Genomic DNA, 22,954 nt, shown 5'->3' with positions numbered 1-22,954 from the left:
TTCCAAAGAAGAAGCATACAAATTAGCCAGAAAAAGCAGGTCACCTGAGGACTGGGAGAAATTCAGAGTCCAGCAAAGGAGGACAAGGGGCTTAATTAGGAAAGGGAAAAAAGATTATGAGAGAAAGCTTGCAGGGTACATAAAAACTGACTGTAAAAGCTTTTATAGATATGTGAAAAGAAAAAGATTGGTTAAGACAAATGTAGGGCCCCTACAGACAGAAACAGATGAATTGATTATGGGGAACAAGGACATGGCAGACCAATTGAACAACTACTTTGGTTCTGTCTTCACTAAGGAGGACATAAATAATCTTCCGGAAATAGTAGGGGACAGAGGGTCTAGTGAGATGGAGGAACTGAGGGAAATACATGTTAGTAGGGAAGTGGTGTTAAGTAAATTGAAGGGATTAAAGGCAGATAATCCCCAGGGCCAGATGGTCTGCATCCCAGAGTGCTTAGAGAAGTAGCCAAAGAAATAGTGGATGCATTAGTGATAATTTTTCAAAACTCTTTAGATTCTGGACTAGTTCCTGAGGATTGGAAGGTGGCTAATGTAACCCCGCTTTTTAAAAGGGGAGGGAGAGAGAAACCGGGGAATTATAGACCGGTTAGCCTAACATCGGTGGTGGGGAAAATGCTAGAGACAGTTATCAAAGATGTGATAACAGCACATTTGGAAAGTGGTGAAATCATCGGACAAAGTCAGCATGGATTTGTGAAAGGAAAATCATGTCTGACGAATCTCATAGAATTTTTTGGGGATGTAACTAGTAGAGTGGATAGGGGAGAACCAGTGGATGTGGTATATTTGGATTTTCAAAAGGCTTTTGACAAGGTCCCACACAGGAGATTAGTGTGCAAACTTAAAGCACACGGTATTGGGGGTAAGGTATTGATGCGGATAGAGAATTGGTTGGCAGACGGGAAGCAAAGAGTGGGAATAAACGGGACCTTTTCAGAATGGCAGGCAGTGACTAGTGGGGTACCGCAAGGCTCAGTGCTGGGACCCCAGTTGTTTACAATATATATTAATGACTTAGACTAGGGAATTAAATGCAGCATCTCCAAGTTTGCAGATGACACGAAGCTGGGTGGCAGTGTTAGCTGTGAGGAGGATGCAGGGTGACTTGGATAGGTTAGGTGAGTGGGCAAATTCATGGCAGATGCAATTTAATGTGGATAAATGTGAGGTTATCCACTTTGGTGGCAAAAACAGGAAAACAGATTATTATCTGAATGGTGGCCGATTAGGAAAAGGGGAGGTGCAACGAGACCTGGGTGTCATTATACACCTGTCATTGAAAGTGGGCATGCAGATACAGCAGGCGGTGAAAAAGGCGAATGGTATGCTGGCATTTATAGCAAGAGGATTCGAGTATAGGAGCAGGGAGGTACTACTGCAGTTGTACAAGGCCTTGGTGGACCACACCTGGAGGATTGTGTGCAGTTTTGGTCCCCTAATCTGAGGAAAGACATTCTTGCCATAGAGGGACTACAAAGAAGGTTCACCAGATTGACTCCTGGGATGGCAGGACTTTCATATGAAGAAAGACTGGATGAACTGGGCTTGTGCTCGTTGGAATTTAGAAGATTGAGGGGGGATCTGATTGAAACGTATAAAATCCTAAAGGGATTGGACAGGCTAGATGCAGGAAGATTGTTCCCGATGTTGGGGAAGTCCAGAACGAGGGGTCACAGTTTGAGGATAAAGGGGAAGCCTTTTAGGACCGAGATTAGGAAAAACTTCTTCACACACAGAGTGGTGAATCTGTGGAATTCTCTGCCACAGGAAACAGTTGAGGCCAGTTCATTGGTTATATTTAAAAGGGAGTTAGATATGGCCCTTGTGGCTACGGGGGTCAGGGGGTATGGAGGGAAGGCTGGTACAGGGTTCTGAGTTGGATGATCAGCCATGATCATACTGAATGGCAGTACAGGCTCGAAGGGGTGAATGGCCTACTCCTGCACCTATCTTCTATGTTTCTATGTCTCTTGTGTTTATGAGTTGTTATGTGAAAAACTTCCCTCAAGTCCACTTTAAATCTTTCCCCTCTCACTCAGACCTGTGCCTTCGAGTTTTAGACTCCCTTACCGTAAGGAATAGACTGTGATTGTTCACCTTATCTACATCCCACATAATTTTATGTCTATCTGTCTGGTCACCCCTCAACCTCTTTTGCTCCAGGGAAGAAAATCCCAGCCTCTCCTTATAACTCACGCCCTCCAGTCCCAGTAACATACTTGCAAATCTTTTCTGCACCTTGTCCATCTTAATATCATCCTTCCTGTAGCTGGACAACCAGAATTGCTCACAGCACTCCAAGTACAGACTCGCGAGCAACCTGTATAGTTGCAGTCCTGTACTCAACAGCCCGTGAATGCCTGTGTTTCCACTTTCAGGGAACTATGTACTTGTATCACTGAGTCTCCTTGTTCAGTTCTGTCTGGTGCTCAACAACAGTTATAAAACATTGGTAGAGTTAAGGTAATGCCAAGTGGCTGCCTCTTTGAGCTCATCTGCGGAAACAGCTTCAATTCCTCTCTTTAATGCCTCTTTTTTCCCTTTTCAGTGTGGTTGGGGTTCTGTCGAGGTCCTGATCTGCAAGTGGCATTTAAACTGCATTTTTTTTTTGAATGGCCGATGAGTTTCCATTCCTGGAGCTCGTCAGCCGATCGTTTTCCGACATCCTCCAGGCCCCGCTTGGAAGATGGTGCCTCTGGGGCCGACTGATTCCGGGCCGGTGTTGCCCACTGAGATGTCACTGAAGAAGGAACATCAGGATTTGTTGCGGTGGATGTGTAGGCGGAGGTCTCTGTAGTCGAGCGGTCGCATTCTCTCTCTCTTTCTCCTGATGGGGGGAGAGTTCGCTGCCGATTCTCGAGTCAGGAGTCTTGGAATAAGACGTGGCAGACTGTAACACCAGAACAGTGACCGTCAGTGTCCCCTTTCGCTGTGAAAATGGGTGATATCTCTGTCCCATGTTAGTGAGAGTGAGAGAGAGAGAGAGAGAGAGAGAGAGAGGGAGGGAGGGAGGGAGGGAGGGAGAGACAGACAGACAGACAGAGACTGTGGCGTGTCCATCTGTCTGGTAAACAATAGTTTTTGTTGACTGCAGACCATGGTCTCTCTTTGGGTGCTTTGCTGTTGCTTGGTGGGTGGTGGACACTGTCACTTTTTGCTGAAACGGGTGGAGGGAAGGAGGGAGGTTGATGCTTGCTGCTGCTTGCCCGACGGAGGGTAGAGGGGCTTCGGGATTCTAACGTTATTCTCTCGTTCATTCTTTTGGGATTCTTCTGTTTTTCGTGGATATTTGCGAAGACGAGTGTTTCAGGTTGTGTACTGTATGCATTCTCTGATAATAAACGGAACCATTTGAACCATCAGTACAATAAGATGGACTCGTGACCCCACAATCTATCTTGTTACTGCTTTGCACTTTATCGTTTGCCTGGACTGCACCTTCTCTGTAGTTGTAACACTTTATTCTGCATTCTGTTATTGTTTTCCACTGTACTACTTCAATGCACTGTGATGAAATGATCAGTGTGGATGGTATGTGAAACAACATTTTTCACTGCACCTCAGAATATGTGGCAATTAATACACTAATTTACTAACACACTTCAAGGCTGTCCTATTTACTGAGTAATTCTTGCTCTGATTTATCTTCCCAAATCCAACACCTCAGAACTCTTGTTCTCAAAATCTACTTTGTGATGGCCTTAAAGGCTGCCTGTAACTTTCTCTGTCACTGTAACACTTAATTTGGCATTTTTCCCTTGTACACCCCAATGCCCACTTATATGGACAATGTATTTCACCCTACATGTGACAATAAGAAAGCAATTTTCCTATCTACCACTTCACCATTCTTTGGCCCACTTGCCCAGTTCATCTCAATCCTGCAGTAACTTAGACGAACTTTGTCACTATCCACTACGGCACCAATTCTGGTGTCATACACAAACTAGGATAACAACATATTCATCCAAGCAGATAAGCAACGGTGGACCTAGCACCAATCCCCGCTACACACCGCTCGTCACAGGCCCCCAGTCTGAATAACTGCCCTCTGACTCCTTCCAATCCTGTACCAGTCCACCCGGATGCCATGTGAGATCATCTTCCAGCAGCGCGTTCCAGGCACGCCTTAGTTTAGTTTGCACTTTGGTAGGAGAAATAAAAGTGTAGAGCATCATCTGAATGAGACGACTATTCAGCAATTCGAGGTGCAAAGGGGCTTGGGAGATATAGTCCAGCACTCCCATAACATTAACTTGAGTCAGTGGTGAGTAAGGCAAACGCAATGTCAGTATTCATTTCTCAGAGACTACAATATGAAATCAAGAGATGCAATGCTGAGGCTTTGGTCAGACCACACTTGGAGTACTGTGAGCAGTTTTGGGCCCCTTATCAAAGAAAGGATGGGCTGGCATTGGAGAGGGTCCAGAACGACCTGGGAATGAAAGGGTTAATATGCGAGAAGCATTTGATGTCTCTGGGCCTGTACTCGATGGAGTTCAGAAGGGTGATGGGGGATCTCATTGAAACCTCCTGGATATTGAAAAGTCTAGACAAAGTGGATGTGGAGAGTGTCAGGCCTACAAAGCAGTCTCCGCCCAGCTCACAGGAGTCACCTGCCATTTGTTTCCAACGCGTCACTTGCAGCCTATTTAAACCCCCCCCCCATCCACAGCCTTTTGTTCACTCATCAAACCAGCCAGCCTCAATCAGTTGCTCCTAGCCTTCAGTTACCTTGCTGCTTTAACTTGTTAAATATCTGTTCTCTCTTATTTTGTGATAACTTTATTATTACAGCAATCATTCACTGCTAAATCATCTCTGCTGCTCTGCTTTTGGCTCAAGCCTCCTCAACACTACCTGACAGAGGGGATGTCTCTAATAGCAGCAGTGTCTGGGAAAAGAAGACACAGCTTCAGAATAGAAGGATGTTCCTTTAAGAACAGAGATGTGGAGGAATTTCTTGCGCCCAAGGGTATTGAATTTGTTGCCACAGTCAGCTGTGGAAGCCAAGTCATTGGGTATATTTAAAGCAGAGATTGATAGATTTTTGATTAGTCAGGCATCAAAGGTTACAGGAAGAGGACAGGAGAATGGGGATGAGAGGGATTATAAATCAGCCATGATGGAATGGTGCAGCAGACACAATGGGCTGAATGGCCTAATTCTGCTTCTATGTCTTATGGTCTTAGCAAAAGAATGGTAAATACCCACAGATCCTAGGTTAAGATGAGCAATGAAAGTGGTTACAGTGTCAATTCAAAACAACAGAATTGATTTTCCAATAGGTTCCCCAGACAATGAGGAACTGGAGCTGTACAGAATTCGTGCAAAACTGTGTGAACTGACAGACTTTTGGAGAAAGGTGTTGATTAACAACCAGAGTATTGACATAAGAATTGATATTGCCACAGACTGATTGAAGCAAGTTCAGCCAGCTATCATCGATAGAAAGCTCTATCGCACTGATAAGACGTCACAGACAGAGCACACAGTTCAACAACAGGGACAACATTACAGCTACCAATCAATGTAACAAACAATGAACACAGGATAACTGCGAAAGCAAAGGACTGACAGAGGTAACTCGAACTGCATTGACATTTCAGAGAAATATCGTCCACCTTCTTGGAAAGGTATGATAATACATTCAGAGACATTGAAATCAGCAAGGAAGAGTACAAAATAGAGTCATAGAACAACAGAGCACAGGTACTGGCCCTTCGCCCCAACAAGTCCATGCTGACCACAGTGCCCAACCAGCCAGTCCCTATTTTCTGCATACAGCCCAAACCTCTCCAAGCCCTACCCCTCCATGTACCTACCCAGATACTTCTTAAACAATACTGTTGTACCTGCCTCAACTACTTCCTTGGGCAAATCATTCCATATACCCTCTGCGTGAAAAAGTTGCCCTTCGGGTCCCTTTTAAACCCCCTATCATCCTAAATCTATGCCCCCTTATTTTGGTCTCCCCCACCCTGGGAAAAAGACTGTTACCATCTGCCTTATATTTGCCTCTTATAATTTTAACCATTTCTGTGAGATCACCCGCTCCCCCCCGCCCCCACCATTCCCCTATATTCCAAGGAATAAAGACCTAGGCTGGCCAACCTCTCCCTGTAACTCAGGCCTGGCAACGTTCTTGTAAATCCTCTCTGCACTCTTTACAGTTTAACCACGTCTTTCCTATAACAGAGTGGCCAAAACTGTCCATAATATTCCAAGTGCTGACTCAACAATGACTTGTACAACTGCAACATCATGTCCAACTCCTAACTCAGTGCTCTGACTGATGAAGGCCAGCTTGCTAAATGCTTTTCTCTCCCCCTTGTCTACCTGTGATGCCACTTTCCATGAACTATGCACCTGTGCTCCTAGGTCCCTCTGTTCCAGAACAATACACAGTGACTAACATTCATAATACAAGTCCAATGCTGGTCTGACTTTCCAAACTGCATCCCCCGAGTATTCCATCTGCAAAAGCTGGTCTATTGGAATCCCAGACTGCTCCTGATCCTGCAGGAAGTGTTCACGACATTTCCTATTTCCGATCTAGAAGTTCAAGTTTATTGTCATGGGCATACGGATCCAGGGTATAAATGCCATGAAGGTTGACTAATTGTAGTAGCAGCAATAGAGTACATTACCAGCACGACAAACATAGTTAACATAAACTTAAGTCATCCTAACTTACACATAACCTGCATGACACAATCAGTTGTGGATGAGTTGGAGCTCCAAATGGGGCTGTCATAGGAGGGTTCCTATGTGACAATAGCCCTCCACTTTTGATCTGCTCTGCCAGCTAGGGAATAGAAGCCAAAACCAAACAGCTGGAGGACCTCAGTGGGTCAGAGATGGGAGGGAATGTCTGCAGAGCTGTCAGAGGGCATTCCGTTGGTGGGGAAAAAGTCACTGATGGGACAGAGAGTCTGTGAAGATGTGGGAGGGGATTCTGTGGGTGAGGAGAGTCAGTGATGGGGAAGAGTGTACGAGGGGCTGTGGGAGGTTGATAGGTTCTTGATTAGTCAGGATGACAAAGGTTACGGGGAGAAGGCAGGAGAATGGGATTGAGAGATAATAAATCAGCCATGATAAAATGGCAGTTGAGACTCGATGGGCTGAATGGTATGTCTCCTATGTTTTATGGTCTTATGGGAGGGGATTCAGTGGGTGAGGAGAGTCTGTGATTGTAGAGTATGTCCTTGGGGCTGTGGGAGGGGAGAACTGGTGATGAAGGAGAATGTCTGTGGGCTGTGGAATGGGGTTCTCTGGGGCTGGAGAGTCGGTGATAAGGAGTGACTGTCTGTGGACTGTGGGAGGGAATGCGTTGGGTTGGGAGAGAGTTGACAATGGGGGAAGAGTGTCTGTGGAGGAGATTCAATGGGTGGGGAGGGTTGGTGACAGGAAGAGTGTTTGTGGGCTGCGAGAGGGTATTCAGTGCCTGGGAAGAGAGTCCATGGGCTGTAGGAGGAGTTTCAGTGGGATGGGGTAGAGTGGGCAATGGGAGAGAGTGTCCGTGGTCTGTAGGAGGGGATTCAGAGGATGGGGGAGAGATAGCGAAAGGAGAATGTGTTCATGAACTGTGGAAATGGACTCTGTGGGTGGGAGGGAGAGTCAGTAACGGGGGAGAGTGTCCGTGGTCTGTGGGAGGGGATTCAGTGGGCAGGGAGAGAGTTAGGAAAGGGATGTGTGTTCATGAACTGTGGGTGGGAGGGAGAGTCAGTGATGGGGGAGAGTGTCCGTAGTCTATGGGAGGGGATTCAGTAGGTCAGGGGAGAATTGGTGATGGCACGAGAGTGTCTGTGGGCTGAGGGAAGGGATTCAGTCGGTGGGAAGTGTTGGTGACAGGTGGGAGTGTCTGTGGGCTGTGGGAGGGGTTTCAGTAGGCGAGGGAAGAGTTGGTAGTAGGGGATAAATTGGGAGGGGATTTGGTGGGGGCAGAAGAGTCAGTGATGAGTGGGGAGGGTCCGCGGGCTCTGGGAAAGTATATGTTGGATTAGAGGAGAGTGTCCGTAGGTTGAGGAAGAGAATTCAGTTGCTGGGTAGAATTGGTGATGGGAGAGAATGTCCTTGGACTGTGGGAGGGGATTCAATGGGTAAGAGAGAGTGGATGATGGGGTAATAATCTCTCCAAGTTGTGGGAGAGAATCAGTGTCCGTGGATTGTGGGAGACGATTCAGTGGGAAGGGGGAGTCAGCAATGTCCAAGGGCTGAGGGAGGGGATTTTAAGGTTGGGGAGGTAGTTGGGATGGAAGAGAGTGTCCATAAGCTGTAGGAGGGACAGATTGGCATGGGGGGCTGCAGAAGAGTGCCTGTGAACTGTGGGAGGGTATTCAGTGGGAAGGGATAGAGTAGGTGATGGGGGAGAGTGTCTCCTGTAAGTTTCTAATGTTCAAATGTCAGAAATGATGACTGCACAGTTGGGAAGATGGAAGAAGACCATTAGACATAGGAGTAGAATTAGGCCAGTTGGCCCTTCAAGTCTGCTCAGCCATTCCATCATGGCTGATTTATTTTCCTTCTCAACCCCATTCTCCTACCTTCTCCCCGTGACCTCTGGCACCTTCACCAATCAAGAGCCTATCAACTTCCACTTTCTTGGCCTCCACAGCCGCCTGTGGCAATGAATTCCATAGATTCACCTCCCTCTGGTGAATGAAATTCCTCCTCATCTCTGTTCTAAAGAGACGTCCTCCTATTCTGAGGTTGTGCCTCCTGCCACTGGACACCCCCACTATAGGAAACATTCTCTGAGCATCCACGATCTAGGCCTTTCAATATTCAAAAGGTTTCAGTGAGATCCCCCCCCCCCCGTTCTTCTAAACACCAGTGAGCACAGGTCTAGAGGCAGCTGGAGCTCCGCATACATTAACCCTTTCATTTCTAGGATCATTCTCGTGAACCTCCTCTGGGCACTCTCATTCTTTTTTAGATAAGGAGCCTAATACCACACCAGATGTTGTCTGACCAATGCCTTATAAAACCTCAGCATTACATCCTGCCTCTTATAGTTGAATCTTCTTGAAATGAATGCTAACATTGTATTTGCCTTCCTTACTACCAACTCAATGTACAAGTTCACCTTTAGGGAATCCTGCGCAAGGATTGCCAAGTCCTTTGCCACCCTTAATTTCTGAATTTGTTCCCTTTAGAAAGTGGTCTACACTTTATTCCTTCTACCAAACTGCATGACCATACACTTTCTGACACTGTATTCTACCTGCCACTTCTTTGCCCATTCTCCTCATCTGTTCAAACTCTTCTGCAGATGCCCTGCTTCCTTAACACTACCTGCCCCTCCACCTATCTTTGTATTAACTGCAAATTTGGTCACAAAGCTATCAATTCTATCATACAGACCATTACATATAACATGAATAAAGCAGCCCCAACATCGCAGAACACCACTAATCACTGGCAGCCAACCAGAAAAGGCCCCCTTTATTTCCACTCTTTGCCTCCTGCCAGTCAGTCTATCTTCTGTCCATGCTAGTATCCAGCAGGTGTCCCATGCTAGAAGCTGGTGTTGCTCGGAGCGGAGAAGCAGATGTAGAAATTGTTCTTAATTACAGCAGCTTGTGTGTGAGCAAACACAGAGAAACAATTTCCCCAGCAGGAGGGGTGTCTGACAGCGGACATGATTAAAGGTATTCAGTGGAACAACGAGACGGAGATAGGGAAACATTTTTAATACAGAGAATTGCTTTGAAATGGGAAGTGATACAGAATCTATAAAAAATGTTGGAGACACACTTCCAGGGAAAGAAAGTAACAGAACTTGAGATTGATGAGACAGCACTTGGAGTATTGTGTACAGTTTTGGCTGTCCCGCTATCAGAAAGGCTTTATTAAACCGGAAAGAATGTGAACAGAAAAAAACACAGGAGATGGTAGGGGTTAGCGTATTGCTTTGCGGTGCCAGCCAATGATCAGCAGCCAGGGCTCAGCTCCTGCCACTGTCTATGAGGAGTCTGCACGTTCTCCCTGTGAACCAATACAGTCATCCAGGTATTCTGGCTTCTTCCTAAATTTCAAAGACGCATGGATTGGGGTTAGTAAGTTGTGGGCATACTATGTTGGCTCTGGAAGCTAGCTGCCCAGCGTAATTCTCACTGATTTATTGACACGAACGACGCATTTTACTGTATGTTTCAAATTACATGTGACAAATAAAGTCTTCTAAAGCCAGCCTTCCTTCCTTCTTTTCTTCCATCCTTCCCTCCCTCCCTCCACATGAAATGCTGGAGGAACCCAGCAGGTGAGGCAGCATCTATGGATGGAAATGGACAGTCAATGTTTTGGGTCAAGACCCTTCATCGGGACTGACCTGCTGAGTTCCTCCTGCATTTTGCCAATTGCTCAGGAATGCAGAGAAGATTTATGACGATAGTGCCAGGACTCAAGGAAATTCTGGAGGGAGAGGTTGGGTAGAGTTATAGTCACAGAGTTGGAGGACTAGAGCACAGAAATAGACCTACCTAATCCACAACGAACAGTCATTCTGTATCTGAGCCATAGGCCTCCATATCCCTCCCATCCATGAACTTTAACCTAATTTCTCTAAAAATGTTGCAATCAAACCCACATTCACCACTTCTGCTGGCAGCTCAATCCACACTTGCACCACCATCTGTTGGAAGAAGTTCCCCCTCAGGTTCCCTTAACTATTTCATCCTTCACCCTTAACCTAGAACTCGAACTAGAAGCTCTAGTTCTAGTATCAGCCAACCTCTGAAACTACTTCACTCATACAACTGAATCGTTCATGTACCATATAGCCTACAGTATAATAAGAGACTACTTTATGTTTTAGTAACACGTCGTTGAATGCACTATTAGGCGTATATTGAGCACGCGCTATTAGGCGCATATTGATCTGTACGTGTGTGCCGAGTTCCGTTTCTGCCAGTAAGGAGCCATGAACCTTAGCTCCCGTCTCCAGCATTTTTATTAATAGCATTGTTGTGTAACCAGGCCACATACACAACAAATTGGCGACGAGGTTAATGAACCTACATCTTATCGGAACGCCAAGTTTTAGTTGATAACGACACTCGGAGGAAGAATGCAAGGAACGAGCCAAGGAGCGGGAGAAGGAGGCAGAGCGAGACTGCGAGTCTGAAAGGAAGCGGGAGCACAGCCGGGGTCAGGAACGTCAGGAGACCAAGAGACACAGTCCGAGCCACGGCACATCCAGCCGAGACCACAGCCGGCGCTGACCCCCGGGGACTGAGGGTCTGCCTGCCCCAGAAGGGAGATAAAAAGAAGTGACACATGCATCGGGACGGAGTGCACTCGTGGCGCTAGCAAAAAGGACACGAGTCAAAAAGAAAACAAGGGGAAAGTGGGGCTAAATTAACATAACAAAGATGGCGATGATTGGAACCATTACAGCATCTGATAGTGGCATTGAAGACTAGGCAACCTACATTGAGAGAGTAGAGTCATATTGTGAGGCTAATGGTGTTAATGATGAAAAGAAAGTCAGCGTCTTACTCAGTATGATGGGAGCAAAAACATACGGTCTGCTACAGAGCTTGTTAATTCCTGAAAAGCCAGCTGACAAAACGTTCAAGCAAATAGTAGACACCCTCCAACAGCATTTAAACCACAAACCACTGGTCATTGCTGAAAGATTTAAATTTCACAAACAGAATCAGAGCAAAAATGAAAGCATTTCTGAATATTGTGCTGAATTGTGCAAATTATCAGAACATTGTCAATTTGGAGCTGGTCTGTCAGATGCATTGAGGGACAGGTTAGTGTGTGGCATGCACCATGAAACCACACAGAAGAAGCTTCTGTGTGAAAGAGACCTTACATTTGAGAAAGCGCTAAACATTGCAATATCAACAGAAACAGCGGCATGGGGTGCTTCCCAGATACAACAGAAGTCTCTGGAATATGCCACAAATAAAATGTCACTGAACAGGAATGAAGGAAAGAAATGTTACCATTGTGGGAACAGGTCACATGACCCAGATGACTGTTGAATTAAAGACAAAGAATGCAGAAACTGTGGCAAACGGGGCCACATTGGCAGAGTATGAAAAGCTAGTAAACAGCAGAATAAGGGCAAAATACAGAGAAACAAGAAACCCCAGAAGGGAAAATAAAACAAGGTACACAAAATGAAAGAAGGCAGTTCTGATGAAAACGACTCCGATGAAAGTGAATTGTCTTGTTGGCAACTTCACAGCGTGAAAGAGACAGATGATCGAAGAGTAATATTGATCACTCCACAAGTGGTGGGCGTGAGACTGAAAATGGAGTTGGACACAGGCCCAGCTTTAACAGTGATCTCTGTACATGACTACAAACGACTGTTTTCGCACCTATCTCTGAAACGAACTAACCTTCTACTAAAGACTTACACAGGACAGAAAGTGCATCCCGGAGGCAAAATTAAAGTGACAGTGACCTGTGGAGATAAAACACAGCAGCTGCACCTCTATGTACTGAAAAATGGAGGACCATCATTGCTGGGACGTGAATGGCTCAGGAAAATCCAGTTGGATTGGTACAACATCAAGGCACTAGATGTGTCAACAAAGGAGGGCAGCTCGGCAGGGAAGATGTCTGCAGCTCTCTTCTCACCCATTGTCGACTATTACAATGACGATGAGGAGCTAGACAGTGTCGACGATGAGGATGAATGCAGTATCCGTGGCCATGACTCAGATGAAGATACAGAGGATGCAAGTGAGACAGATATTGCCAATAAGCAGGATAATGAAGACTACCTGGAAGTAAAAGAGCAGATGTACCAGGAGAAATTGACGTCTCTCAAAAGATAGCTACAGCAGTTACAGGAAGGCACTTTGCAGGAGTATCAGAAAAGGATGAAGAAACTAGATCAACAATACAAGGAAAGAATACGAAATGCAGAGCTTTTTCTGCAACTGGAGACAGAACAAGTGGAAAGGAATTATATTAAAGAGAAGAAAGCAGCAGTGAAGGAATTTGAAGATAAAACAATTGAGTTAGAAGAAAAGAAAAAGATGATTGAGAATGAGAGGCTAACAATGGAACTCACAGGAGATTCTATGGAGGTAAAGCCAATAATGACTAGGAAACTAAGGAGGAGACCCAATGACCCTGTTCCAATTACAGACAAAAGACAAAAACCTGCACCTGCGCAGTTAAATTACTTATTAACAGACAGATGAACAGATAATGGAAGATCTGTGAACTTGCAATAAGCTTAAATCTCCGAAAAGACTCAGTCTTCTCCTGAGCATCTTCCCAGCATTCCTGCTGAATCAGTAGCACAAAGATATGAAGCACGAATAGAAGATGGAAAGTTATATTACGATAAGAGATGGTATCATAAAGGTCAGGCTATCTATTTGGAATCTAAGGCAAATATGAAGATTGGCTGTGTAATTAGCTCAGTTGGAACAAATGAGATATGGGTAAAGAAGACAAGTGATAGCACAAAGATGCATATATATCTAGTACAGCTGCACAGAGGAGTCTTCATTATATGGAGGCAATCTGCTGCCTAGAACTCTTAGCAAGTTGGAGGCGCACATCTTCTTAACTCCCTATGATCAGAGGTCAACTTTTCATGACTTTTATATGGAAATCTGTATTTAAACAAACAAATTTATTGACAGATATTACCCAGAGAGGCAGAGAAGACCCCCCCCGAGACTCGAGTTATAAATGGATCTTAGACCAAAAGTAAAAAAAGGCTAATTTGATATTATTATGTTACTTTGTTTTAGTTTGATATTATTTAGTTACTAAGTAAACAAACGGTAGGCATTTGTATGTTAAGGGTAAACATATTTGTTTAGCATAGTGCCCCAGTAAAAAAAACAGTTGATACACTATTAAAATAAAAGGGGAGGAGTGTACCATATAGCCTACAGTATAATAAGAGACTACTTTAAGTTTTAGTATCACGTCGTTGAATGCGCTACTGGGCGCATATTGAGCATGCACTATTAGGCGCGTATTGATCTGTACGTGTGTGCTGAGTTTGGTTTCTGCCAGTAAAGAACCATGAACCTTAGCTCCCGTCTCCAGCATTTTTATTAATAGCATTGTTGTGTAACCAGGCCACATACACAACAGTTCAGATCAGCCTGCCAGGCAGGTCCTTGTCAAAGTCCTTACTACAGTTTATATAGACAACATCTACTGTCCTAACTTCATTTATCCCCTTAGTTACCTCTTTGAAAAATTCCTAAATGTCTATCAGACATGACCACACACACACACACACACACACACACACACAGAACCATGCCGACTATTCCTGATCATGCCTTGACTATGCAAGTGATGGTCGATCTTGTCCCTCAGAGTTACCTTTGGTAACTTCCTTACAACTGAACTCAGGCTCACCAGCCTGTAGTCTCCTGCCCTGTCCTTGCTACTATTGAACAAAGAAACATTAACCACCATCTGAGGTACCCACCTGCTTCGAGCAGGCTTCAATTATACTGTATCAGTGCCTAAGAAGAATGTGGCAACCTATCTCAATGATTATCGCCCTGTAGCACTTACATCTACTGTGATGAAGTGCTTTAAGAGGTTGTGAAGAAACATATCAACTCCTGCCTGAGAAGCAACTTTGATCTACCTCAATTTGCCCACTATCACAACAGATCCACAGCAAATGCCATTTCATTGGCTCTTCACTCAACACTGGAACATCCGGACAGCAAAGACGGATACAGAAGACAGAAGATAAGGACAGAAAGCCTTTGGTAAGGTCCCACATAGGAGATTAGTGGGCAAAATTAGAGCACATGGTATTGGGGGAAGGGTACTGACATGGAGAGAAAATTGGTTGGTAGACAGGAAACAAAGAGTAGGGATTAACGGGTCCCTTTCAGAATGGCAGGCAGTGACTAGTGGGGTACCGCAAGGCTCAGTGCTGGGACCACAGCTATTTACAATATACATTAATGATTTAGGTGAAGGGATTAAAAGTAACATTAGCAAATTTGCAAATGACACAAAACTGGGTGGCAGTGTGAAATGTGCGGAGGATGTTATGATAATGCAGGATGACTTGGACAGGTTGGGTGAGTGGGCAGATGCATGGCAGATGCAGTTTAATGTGGTTAAGTATAAGGTTATCCAGTTTGGTGGCAAGTTCAGGAAGGCTGATTCTTATCTGAATGGTATCAAGTTAGGAAAAGGGGAAGTACAACGAGATCTAGGTGTCCTTGTACATCAGTCACTGAAAGTATGCATGCAGGTACAGCAGGCAGTGAAGAAAGCTAATGGCATGTTGGCCTTCATAACAAGGGGAGTTGAGTATAGGAGCAAAGAGGTCCTTCTGCAGTTGTACAGGGCCCTGGTGAGACCACACCTGGAGTATTGTGTACAGTTTTGGTCTCCAAATTTGAGGAAGGACATTCTTGCTATTGAGGGAGTGCAGTGTAGGTTCACAAGGTTAATTCCTGGGGTGGCAGGACTGTTATATGTAGAAAGATTGGAGCGACTGGGCTTGTATACACTGGAATTTAGAAGGATGAGAGAGGATCTAATTGAAACATGTAAGATTATTAAGGGATTGGACACACTAGAGGCAGGAAACACGTTCCCAATGTTGGGGGAGTCCAGAACCAGAGGCCATAGTCTGAGAATAAGGGGTAGGCCATATAGAACGGGGTTGAGGAAAATCTTTTTCACCCAGAGAGTTGTGGATCTGTGGAATGCTCTGCCTCAGAAGGCAGTGGAGGCCAATTCTCTGGATGCTTTCAAGAAAGAGTTAGATAGAGCTCTTAATGATAGCAGAGTCAAGGGATATGAGGAGAAGGCAGGAACGGGGTACTAATTGTGGATGATCAGCCTTGATCACAGTGAATGGTGGTGCTGGCTCGAAGGGCCGAATGGCCTACTCCTGCACCTATTGTCTATTGTCTATTGATACATCAGGATGTTCTTTATCGACCACAGCTTGGCATTCAATACTATCGTCCCACCAAAACTAATCAATAAGCTTCAAGATCTTGGCTTCAATACCTCCTTGCGCAATAGGATCCTCGATTTCCTGACTTGCAGACCCCAGTCAGTTCAGATTGGCAAAAACATCTCCTCACAATCCCCATCAGCACAGGTGTATCACAAGACTGTGAGCTTAGCCCCCTGCTCTACTCACTTACGACTGAGGCTAAGCACACCAATGCCATATGTAAATTTGCTGACGACACCACTGTTGTTGGCCAAATCAAAGGTGGTAATGAATCAGCATATAGGAGGGAAACTGAAAATCTGGCTGAGTGGTGCTACAACAATTGCTCACACAATGTCACAAGATCAAGGAGCTGATTATGACTTTAGGAGGGGGAAACCAGAGGTCCTTGACCCCGTCCTCATTGGGGGTCAGAGGTGGAGAGGGTCAGCATCTTTAAATTTTTCAGTGTTATCATTTCAGAGCATCTGTCCTAGGCCCAGCACCTAAGTGCAATTAGATTAGATCAGATTAGATTCAACTCTGTTGTCATTGTGCCGAGTACAGATACAAAGCCAATGAAATACAATTAGCATCTAACCAGAAGTGCAAAAGAATAGTATTATTTACAAAATAACTGCGAATAAAAAGTAAGTGCTACAGCACACAAATATAAAAGTACTGAGACAGTACAATATGGGGGCAATACTGCTTAGCGCTGTGATGTGAGGTTCAACAGGGTCACAACCTCGGGGAAGAAGCTCTTCCTGAGCCTGCTGGTGCAGGAACAGAGGCTCCTGTAGCGCCTACTGGATGGGAGGAGAGTATGAAGTCCATGGTTAGGGTGAGATGCATCCTTGATAATGCTTTTCGTCCTGCCCAGGCAGCGTTTATGATAGATGTTCCCGATGCTGGGCAATTGGGTGCCGATAATCCGCTGAGCAGTTTTCACCACACGCTGGAGAGCTTTGCGGTCCGATATGGGACAATTGCCATACCACACTGAGATGCAGTTGGTGAGTATGTTCTCAATGGTACAGCGGTAAAAGTCCGTCAGTATCCTGGGACGGAGGTGAGCTTTCTTGATGCTCCGCAGGAAATAAAGGTGCTGTTGTGCCTTTTTGATCAGGATGGAGGAGTTCAGGGACCAGCTGAGATCCTCGGAAATGTGGACACCAAGGAATGTGAAGCTTGATGCACACTCCACTACAGCTCCGTTGATGTAAATGGGGACATGAATGTGGCTCCTAGCATGCCTGAAGTTCACAATGATCTCCTTGGTCTTCTGGGTGTTAAGGGCCAGCTTGTTATCAGCACATCACGTGGCCAGGTGCTGGACCTCGTCCCTGTAGGCCGTTTTGTCATCCCCTCTTCTCAGGCCAACCACCATGGTGTCGTCTGCGAACTTGATTATGGAGTTAGAACCGTGTACAGGAACACAGTCATAGGTGAAAAGGGAGTACAGAAGAGGGCTCAGCACACAGCCTTGAGGCACGCTGTTGTTCAGGGTGAGAGTGGAGGAGGAGAGGTTGTCTAACTTAACAGATTGGGGTCTGTTAGTCAGCAAGTCCAAGGTCCAATTGCAGAGGGATAAGCTGATAACAAGCTGGCGAAATTTGGTGATCAGCTTGGTGGGGATCACTGCATTGAATGCCGAACTAAAGTCAATGAACAGCATTCTGATGTAAGAATTGGGGCAGGGCAGAATGAAGTGCCGTGGAGATGGTATCCTCTGTTGACCTGTTAGTGCGATAGGCAAATTATGAAGAAAGCACAGCAGCGACTTTACTTTCTTAGCAGTTTGCAAAGATTCGGCGTGACATCTAAAACTTTGACAAACTTCTATAGATGTGTGGCAGAGAATATATTGAGCTGATTGCATCACAGCTTGGTATGGAAACACCCATGCCCTTGAATGGAAAATCCTACAAAAAGTAGTGGATATGGCCCAGTCCATCACAGGTAAAGCCCTCCCCAACATTGAGCACATCTACACAGAAAGCAACATTCATCATCAAGAACCCCTACCACCCTGGCCATGCTCTCTTCTCATTGCTACCATCAGGAAAAAGATACAGGAGTCTCAGGACCCACACAACCGGGTTCAGGAACAGTTATTACCCCTCAGCCATCAGGCTTTTGAACCAAAGGGGCTAACTTCACTCAATTTCACTTGCCCCATCACTGAACTATTCACATAACTTCTGGACTCACTTTCAAGAACTCTTCATCATCTTATGTTCTTGATATTTATTGCTTGCTTATTTATTTATTTGTTTGTTTGTTTATTTATTTATTTTTATTTTTTTGTATTTGTACAATTTGTTGTCTTTTGCACACTGGTCATTTGTCCATCCCATTGGGTGCATTCTTTCACTGATCCTTTTATGTTTCCTGGATTTTCTGAGCTTGCCCGCAAGAAAACAAATTTTAGGGTTCTATGTGATGACATTATTGCACTTCGACAATAAATTTACTTTGAACTATGAATCATCCAGTCTTCTGGAACTTCAACTGGCTAATGATGAAGCAAATATCACTATAACAGTCTCTACAATTTCTTCCCTGGCTTCCTGTTCAGTCCAGTGGGGCACCTGGTTAGGACGTGAGGGTTTGCCCACCTTAATGTGCTTCAAGTCTGCAAGTACTTCCTTCCTTGTAATATGTAAATGTTGCAAAATCTCTCCCTACTTATTACCCACATTTCTTCTTAGTAAAGAAGAGGCGTGGATTGACACGTGGAATTATGATGTTGTAGCAATTAGTGAAACTTGGCTACAGGAGGGGCAGGACTGACAGCTTAATATTCCAGGGTTCAGATGTTTCAGATGTGATCGAGGCAGAGGAATGAAAGGTGGGGGAGTAGCTTTGCTTGTTAGGGAGAATATTACAGCAGTGCTCAGGCAGGACAGATTAGAGGGCTTGTCTACTGAGTCCTTATGGGTGGAGCTGAGAAACAGGAAAGGTATGGCCACATTAGTGGGATTGTATTACAGACCACCCAATAGTCAACGAGACTTGGAAGAGCAAATCTGCAGAGAGATAGCAGGCAACTGCAGGAAACATAAAGTTGTGGTGGTAGGAGATTTTAATCTTCCATACATTGATTGGGACTCCCATACTGTTAGGGGTCTAGATGGTTTAGAGTTTGTAAAATGTGTTCAGGAAAGTTTTCTAAATCAGTATATAGAGGGACCAACTAGAGGGGATGCAATATTGGATCTCCTGTTAGGAAACGAATTAGGGCAAGTGACAGAAGTCTGTGTAGGGGAGCACTTTGGTTCCAGTGATCATAACACCATTAGTTTCAATTTGATCATGGACAAGGATAGATCTGGTCCAAGGTTTGAGGTTCTGAACTGGAAGAAGGCCAAATTTGAAGAAATGAGAAAGGATCTAAAAAGCATGGATTGGGACAGGTTGTTCTCTGGCAAAGATGTGATTGGTAGGTGGGAAGCCTTCAAAGGGGAAATTTTGAGAGTGCAGAGTTTGTATGTTCCTGTCAGGATTAAAAGCAAATTGAATAGGAATAAGGAACCTTGGTTCTCAAGGGATATTGCAACTCTGATAAAGAAGAAGAGGGAGTTTTATGAAATGTATAGGAAACAGGGGGTAAATCAGGTGCTTGAGGAGTATAAGAAGTGCAAGAAAATACTTAAGAAAGAAATCAGGAGGGCAAAAAGAAGACATGAGGTTGCCTTGGCAGTCAAAGTGAAGGATAATCCAAAGAGCTTTTACAAGTATATTAAGAGCAAAAGGATTGTAAGGGATAAAATTGGTCCTCTTGAAGATCAGAGTGGTCGGCTTTGTGCGGAACCAAAGGAAATGGGGAAGATCTTAAATAGGTTTTTTGCGTCTGTATTTACTAAGGAAGCTGGCATGAAATCTATGGACTTGAGGGAATCAAGTAGTGAGACCATGGAAACTGTACAGATTGAAAAGGAGGAGGTGCTTGCTGTCTTGAGGAAAATTAAAGTGGATAAATCCCCGGGACCTGACAGAGTGTTCCCTCGGACCTTGAAGGAGACTAGTGTTGAAATTGCGGGGGCCCTGGCAGAAATATTTAAAATGTCGCTGTCTACGGGTGAAGTGCCGGAGGATTGGAGAGTGGCTCATGTTGTTCCGTTGTTTAAAAAAGGATCAAAAAGTAATCCGGGAAATTATAGGCCGGTGAGTTTAACGTCAGTAGTAGGTAAGTTATTGGAGGGACTACTAAGAGACAGAATCTACAAGCATTTGGATAGACAGGGGCTTATTAGGGAGAGTCAATATGGCTTTGTGCGTGGTAGGTCATGTTTGACCAATCTGTTGGAGTTTTTCGAGGAGGTTACCAGGAAAGTGGATGAAGGGAAAGCAGTGGGTATTGTCTACATGGACTTCAGTAAGGCCTTTGACAAGGTCCCGCATGGGAGGTTAGTTAGGAAAATTCAGTCGCTAGGTATACATGGAGAGGTGGTAAATTGGATTAGACATTGGCTCGATGGAAGAAGCCAGAGAGTGGTGGTAGAGAATTGCTTCTCTGAGTGGAGGCCTGTGACTAGTGGTGTGCCACAGGGATCAGTGCTGGGTCCATTGTTATTTGTCATCTATATCAATGATCTGGATGATAATGTGGTAAATTGGATCAGCAAGTTTGCTGATGATACAAAGATTGGAGGTGTAGTAGACAGTGAGGAAGGTTTTCAGAGCCTGCAGAGGGACTTGGACCAGCTGGAAAAATGGGCTGAAAAATGGCAGATGGAGTTTAATACTGACAAGTGTGAGGTATTGCACGTTGGAAAGACAAACCAACGTAGAACATACAGGGTTAATGGTACGGCACTGAGGAGTGCAGTGGAACAGAGGGATCTGGGAATACAGATACAAAATTCCCTAAAAGTGTCGTCACAGGTAGATAGGGTCGTAAAGAGAGCTTTTGGTACATTGGCCTTTATTAATCAAAGTATTGAGTGTAAGAGCTGGAATGTTATGATGAGGTTGTATAAGGCATTGGTGAGGCCGAATCTGGAGTATTGTGTTCAGTTTTGGTCACCAAATTACAGGAAGGATATAAATAAGGTTGAAAGAGTGCAGAGAAGGTTTACAAGGATGTTGCCGGGACTTGAGAAACTCAGTTACAGAGAAAGGTTGAATAGGTTAGGACTTTATTCCCTGGAGCGCAGAAGAATGAGGGGAGATTTGTTAGAGGTATATAAAATTATGATGGGTATAGATAGAGTGAATGCAAGCCGGCTTTTTCCACTGAGGCAATGGGAGAAAAAAACCAGAGGACGTGGGTTAGGGGTGAGGGGGGAAAAGTTTAAAGGGAACATTAGGGGGGGCTTCTTCACACAGAGAGTGATGGGAGTATGGAATGAGCTGCCAGACGAGGTGGTAAATGCGGGTTCTTTTTTAACATTCAAGAATAAATTGGACAGATACATGGATGGGAGGTGTATGGAGGGATCTGGTCCGTGTGCAGATCAGTGGGACTAGGCAGAAAATGGTTCGGCACAGCCAAGAAGGGCCAGAGGGCCTATTTCTATGCTGTAGTTTCTATGGTTTCTATGGTTCTAAACACTGAGGAGAAATAGACCTTAAAAATCTCCAGCTTCAGCAGCTCCACACATCTGCATCCCTGATAATCTTTAGGAGCACCTAGTCTCTTCAGAGACTGTTACAATAAGACAACTGAAGAACCTCCTGGATTATATTTAACCCTTCCTGCTAAATCTAGCTCATAACCATTTTTTAGGGCATAAAACCATAAGACGTCAGAGCATTTGGCCCATCGTGTTTTCCCTGCCATTCAATCATGGCTGATTTAATTTCTCTCTCAACTCCATTCTCCCACCATCTCCCCGTAACCTTTGACACCTTTACTAATCAAGAATCTATCAACTTCTGCCTTAAACATACTCATAGCCATCTGTGGCAACGAATTGCACAGATTCACCACCCTCTGTCTAAAGAAATTCCATCTTACCTCTGTTCTAAAAGGGCATCTTTTCTGAAGCTGTTTACTCTGGTCCAGACTCCCCCACTATAGGAAACATCCTCTCCATGTCCATTCCATCTAGACCTTTCAATATCCAATTGGTTTCAATGAGATTCCCTTATTCTTCTGAATTCCGGTGAGAACAGGCCCAAAGTCATGAAACATTCCTCATGCATTAACCCTTTTATGACTAGGATCATTCTTATACATTTCACCTGGTAGCACTCACATCAAGAGTGATGAAATGCTTTGAGAGGTTGGTCATGACTAGACTGAACTCCTGCCTCAGTAAGGACCTGGACCCATTGCAATCCGCCTATCGCCACAATAGGTCAACAGCAGGTGTAATCTCAATGGCTCTCCACATGGCTTTAGACCACCTGGACAACACAAACACCTACGTCAGGATGCTGTTCATCAACTAGAACCATCATTTAATACCATCATTCCCACAATCCTGATTGAGAAGTTACAGAACCTGGGCCTCTGTACCTCCCTCTGCAATTGGAGCTTCGACTTCCTAACCAGAAGACCACAGTCTGCAGATCAGTGATAACATATCCTCCCTGCTGACGATCAACACTGGTGCACCTCAGGGGTGTATGCTTAGCCCACTGCTCTACTCTCTGTATACACATGACCATGTGGCTAGGCATAGCTCAAACACCATCTGCAAATTTGCTGATGATACAACCATTGTTGGTAGAATCTCAGGTGGTGATGAGAGGGCGTACAGGAGTGAGATATGCCAACTAGTGGAATGGTGCCGCAGCAACAACCTGGCACTCAACATCAGTAAGACAAAAGAGCTGATCGTGGACTTCAGGAAGGGTAAGACGAAGGAACACATACCAATCCTCATAGAGGGATCAGAAGCGCAGAGAGTGAGCAGCCTCAAGTTCTAGAGTGTCAATATCTCTGTGGATCTAACCTGGTTCCAACATATTGATGCAGTTATAAAGAGGGCAAGACAGCAGCTCTACTTTATTAGGAGTTTGAAGAGATTTAGCAAGTCAGCTGTTGGCCAGAAG

At 44.8% G+C, this 22,954-nt stretch overlaps 1 protein-coding gene and 1 pseudogene across 2 annotated transcripts in view; one reads left to right on the top strand and one right to left on the bottom strand.

Moving 5' to 3' along the window:
• LOC134345245 (coiled-coil domain-containing protein 170-like) overlaps positions 1–22,954 on the bottom strand; it is a 125,045-nt gene that overhangs the window by 26,842 nt on the left and 75,249 nt on the right. The gene's annotated exons all lie outside the window — the stretch shown is intronic.
• On the top strand, positions 12,606–13,163 carry LOC134352690 (sin3 histone deacetylase corepressor complex component SDS3-like; annotated as a pseudogene).

This window comes from Mobula hypostoma, chromosome 1 (genome assembly GCF_963921235.1).
Source record: "Mobula hypostoma chromosome 1, sMobHyp1.1, whole genome shotgun sequence".
Lineage (NCBI taxonomy): Eukaryota > Metazoa > Chordata > Chondrichthyes > Myliobatiformes > Myliobatidae > Mobula > Mobula hypostoma.
Note: the sequence above shows the minus strand (reverse complement) of the source record. Positions and strands in the feature narration are given on the sequence as shown.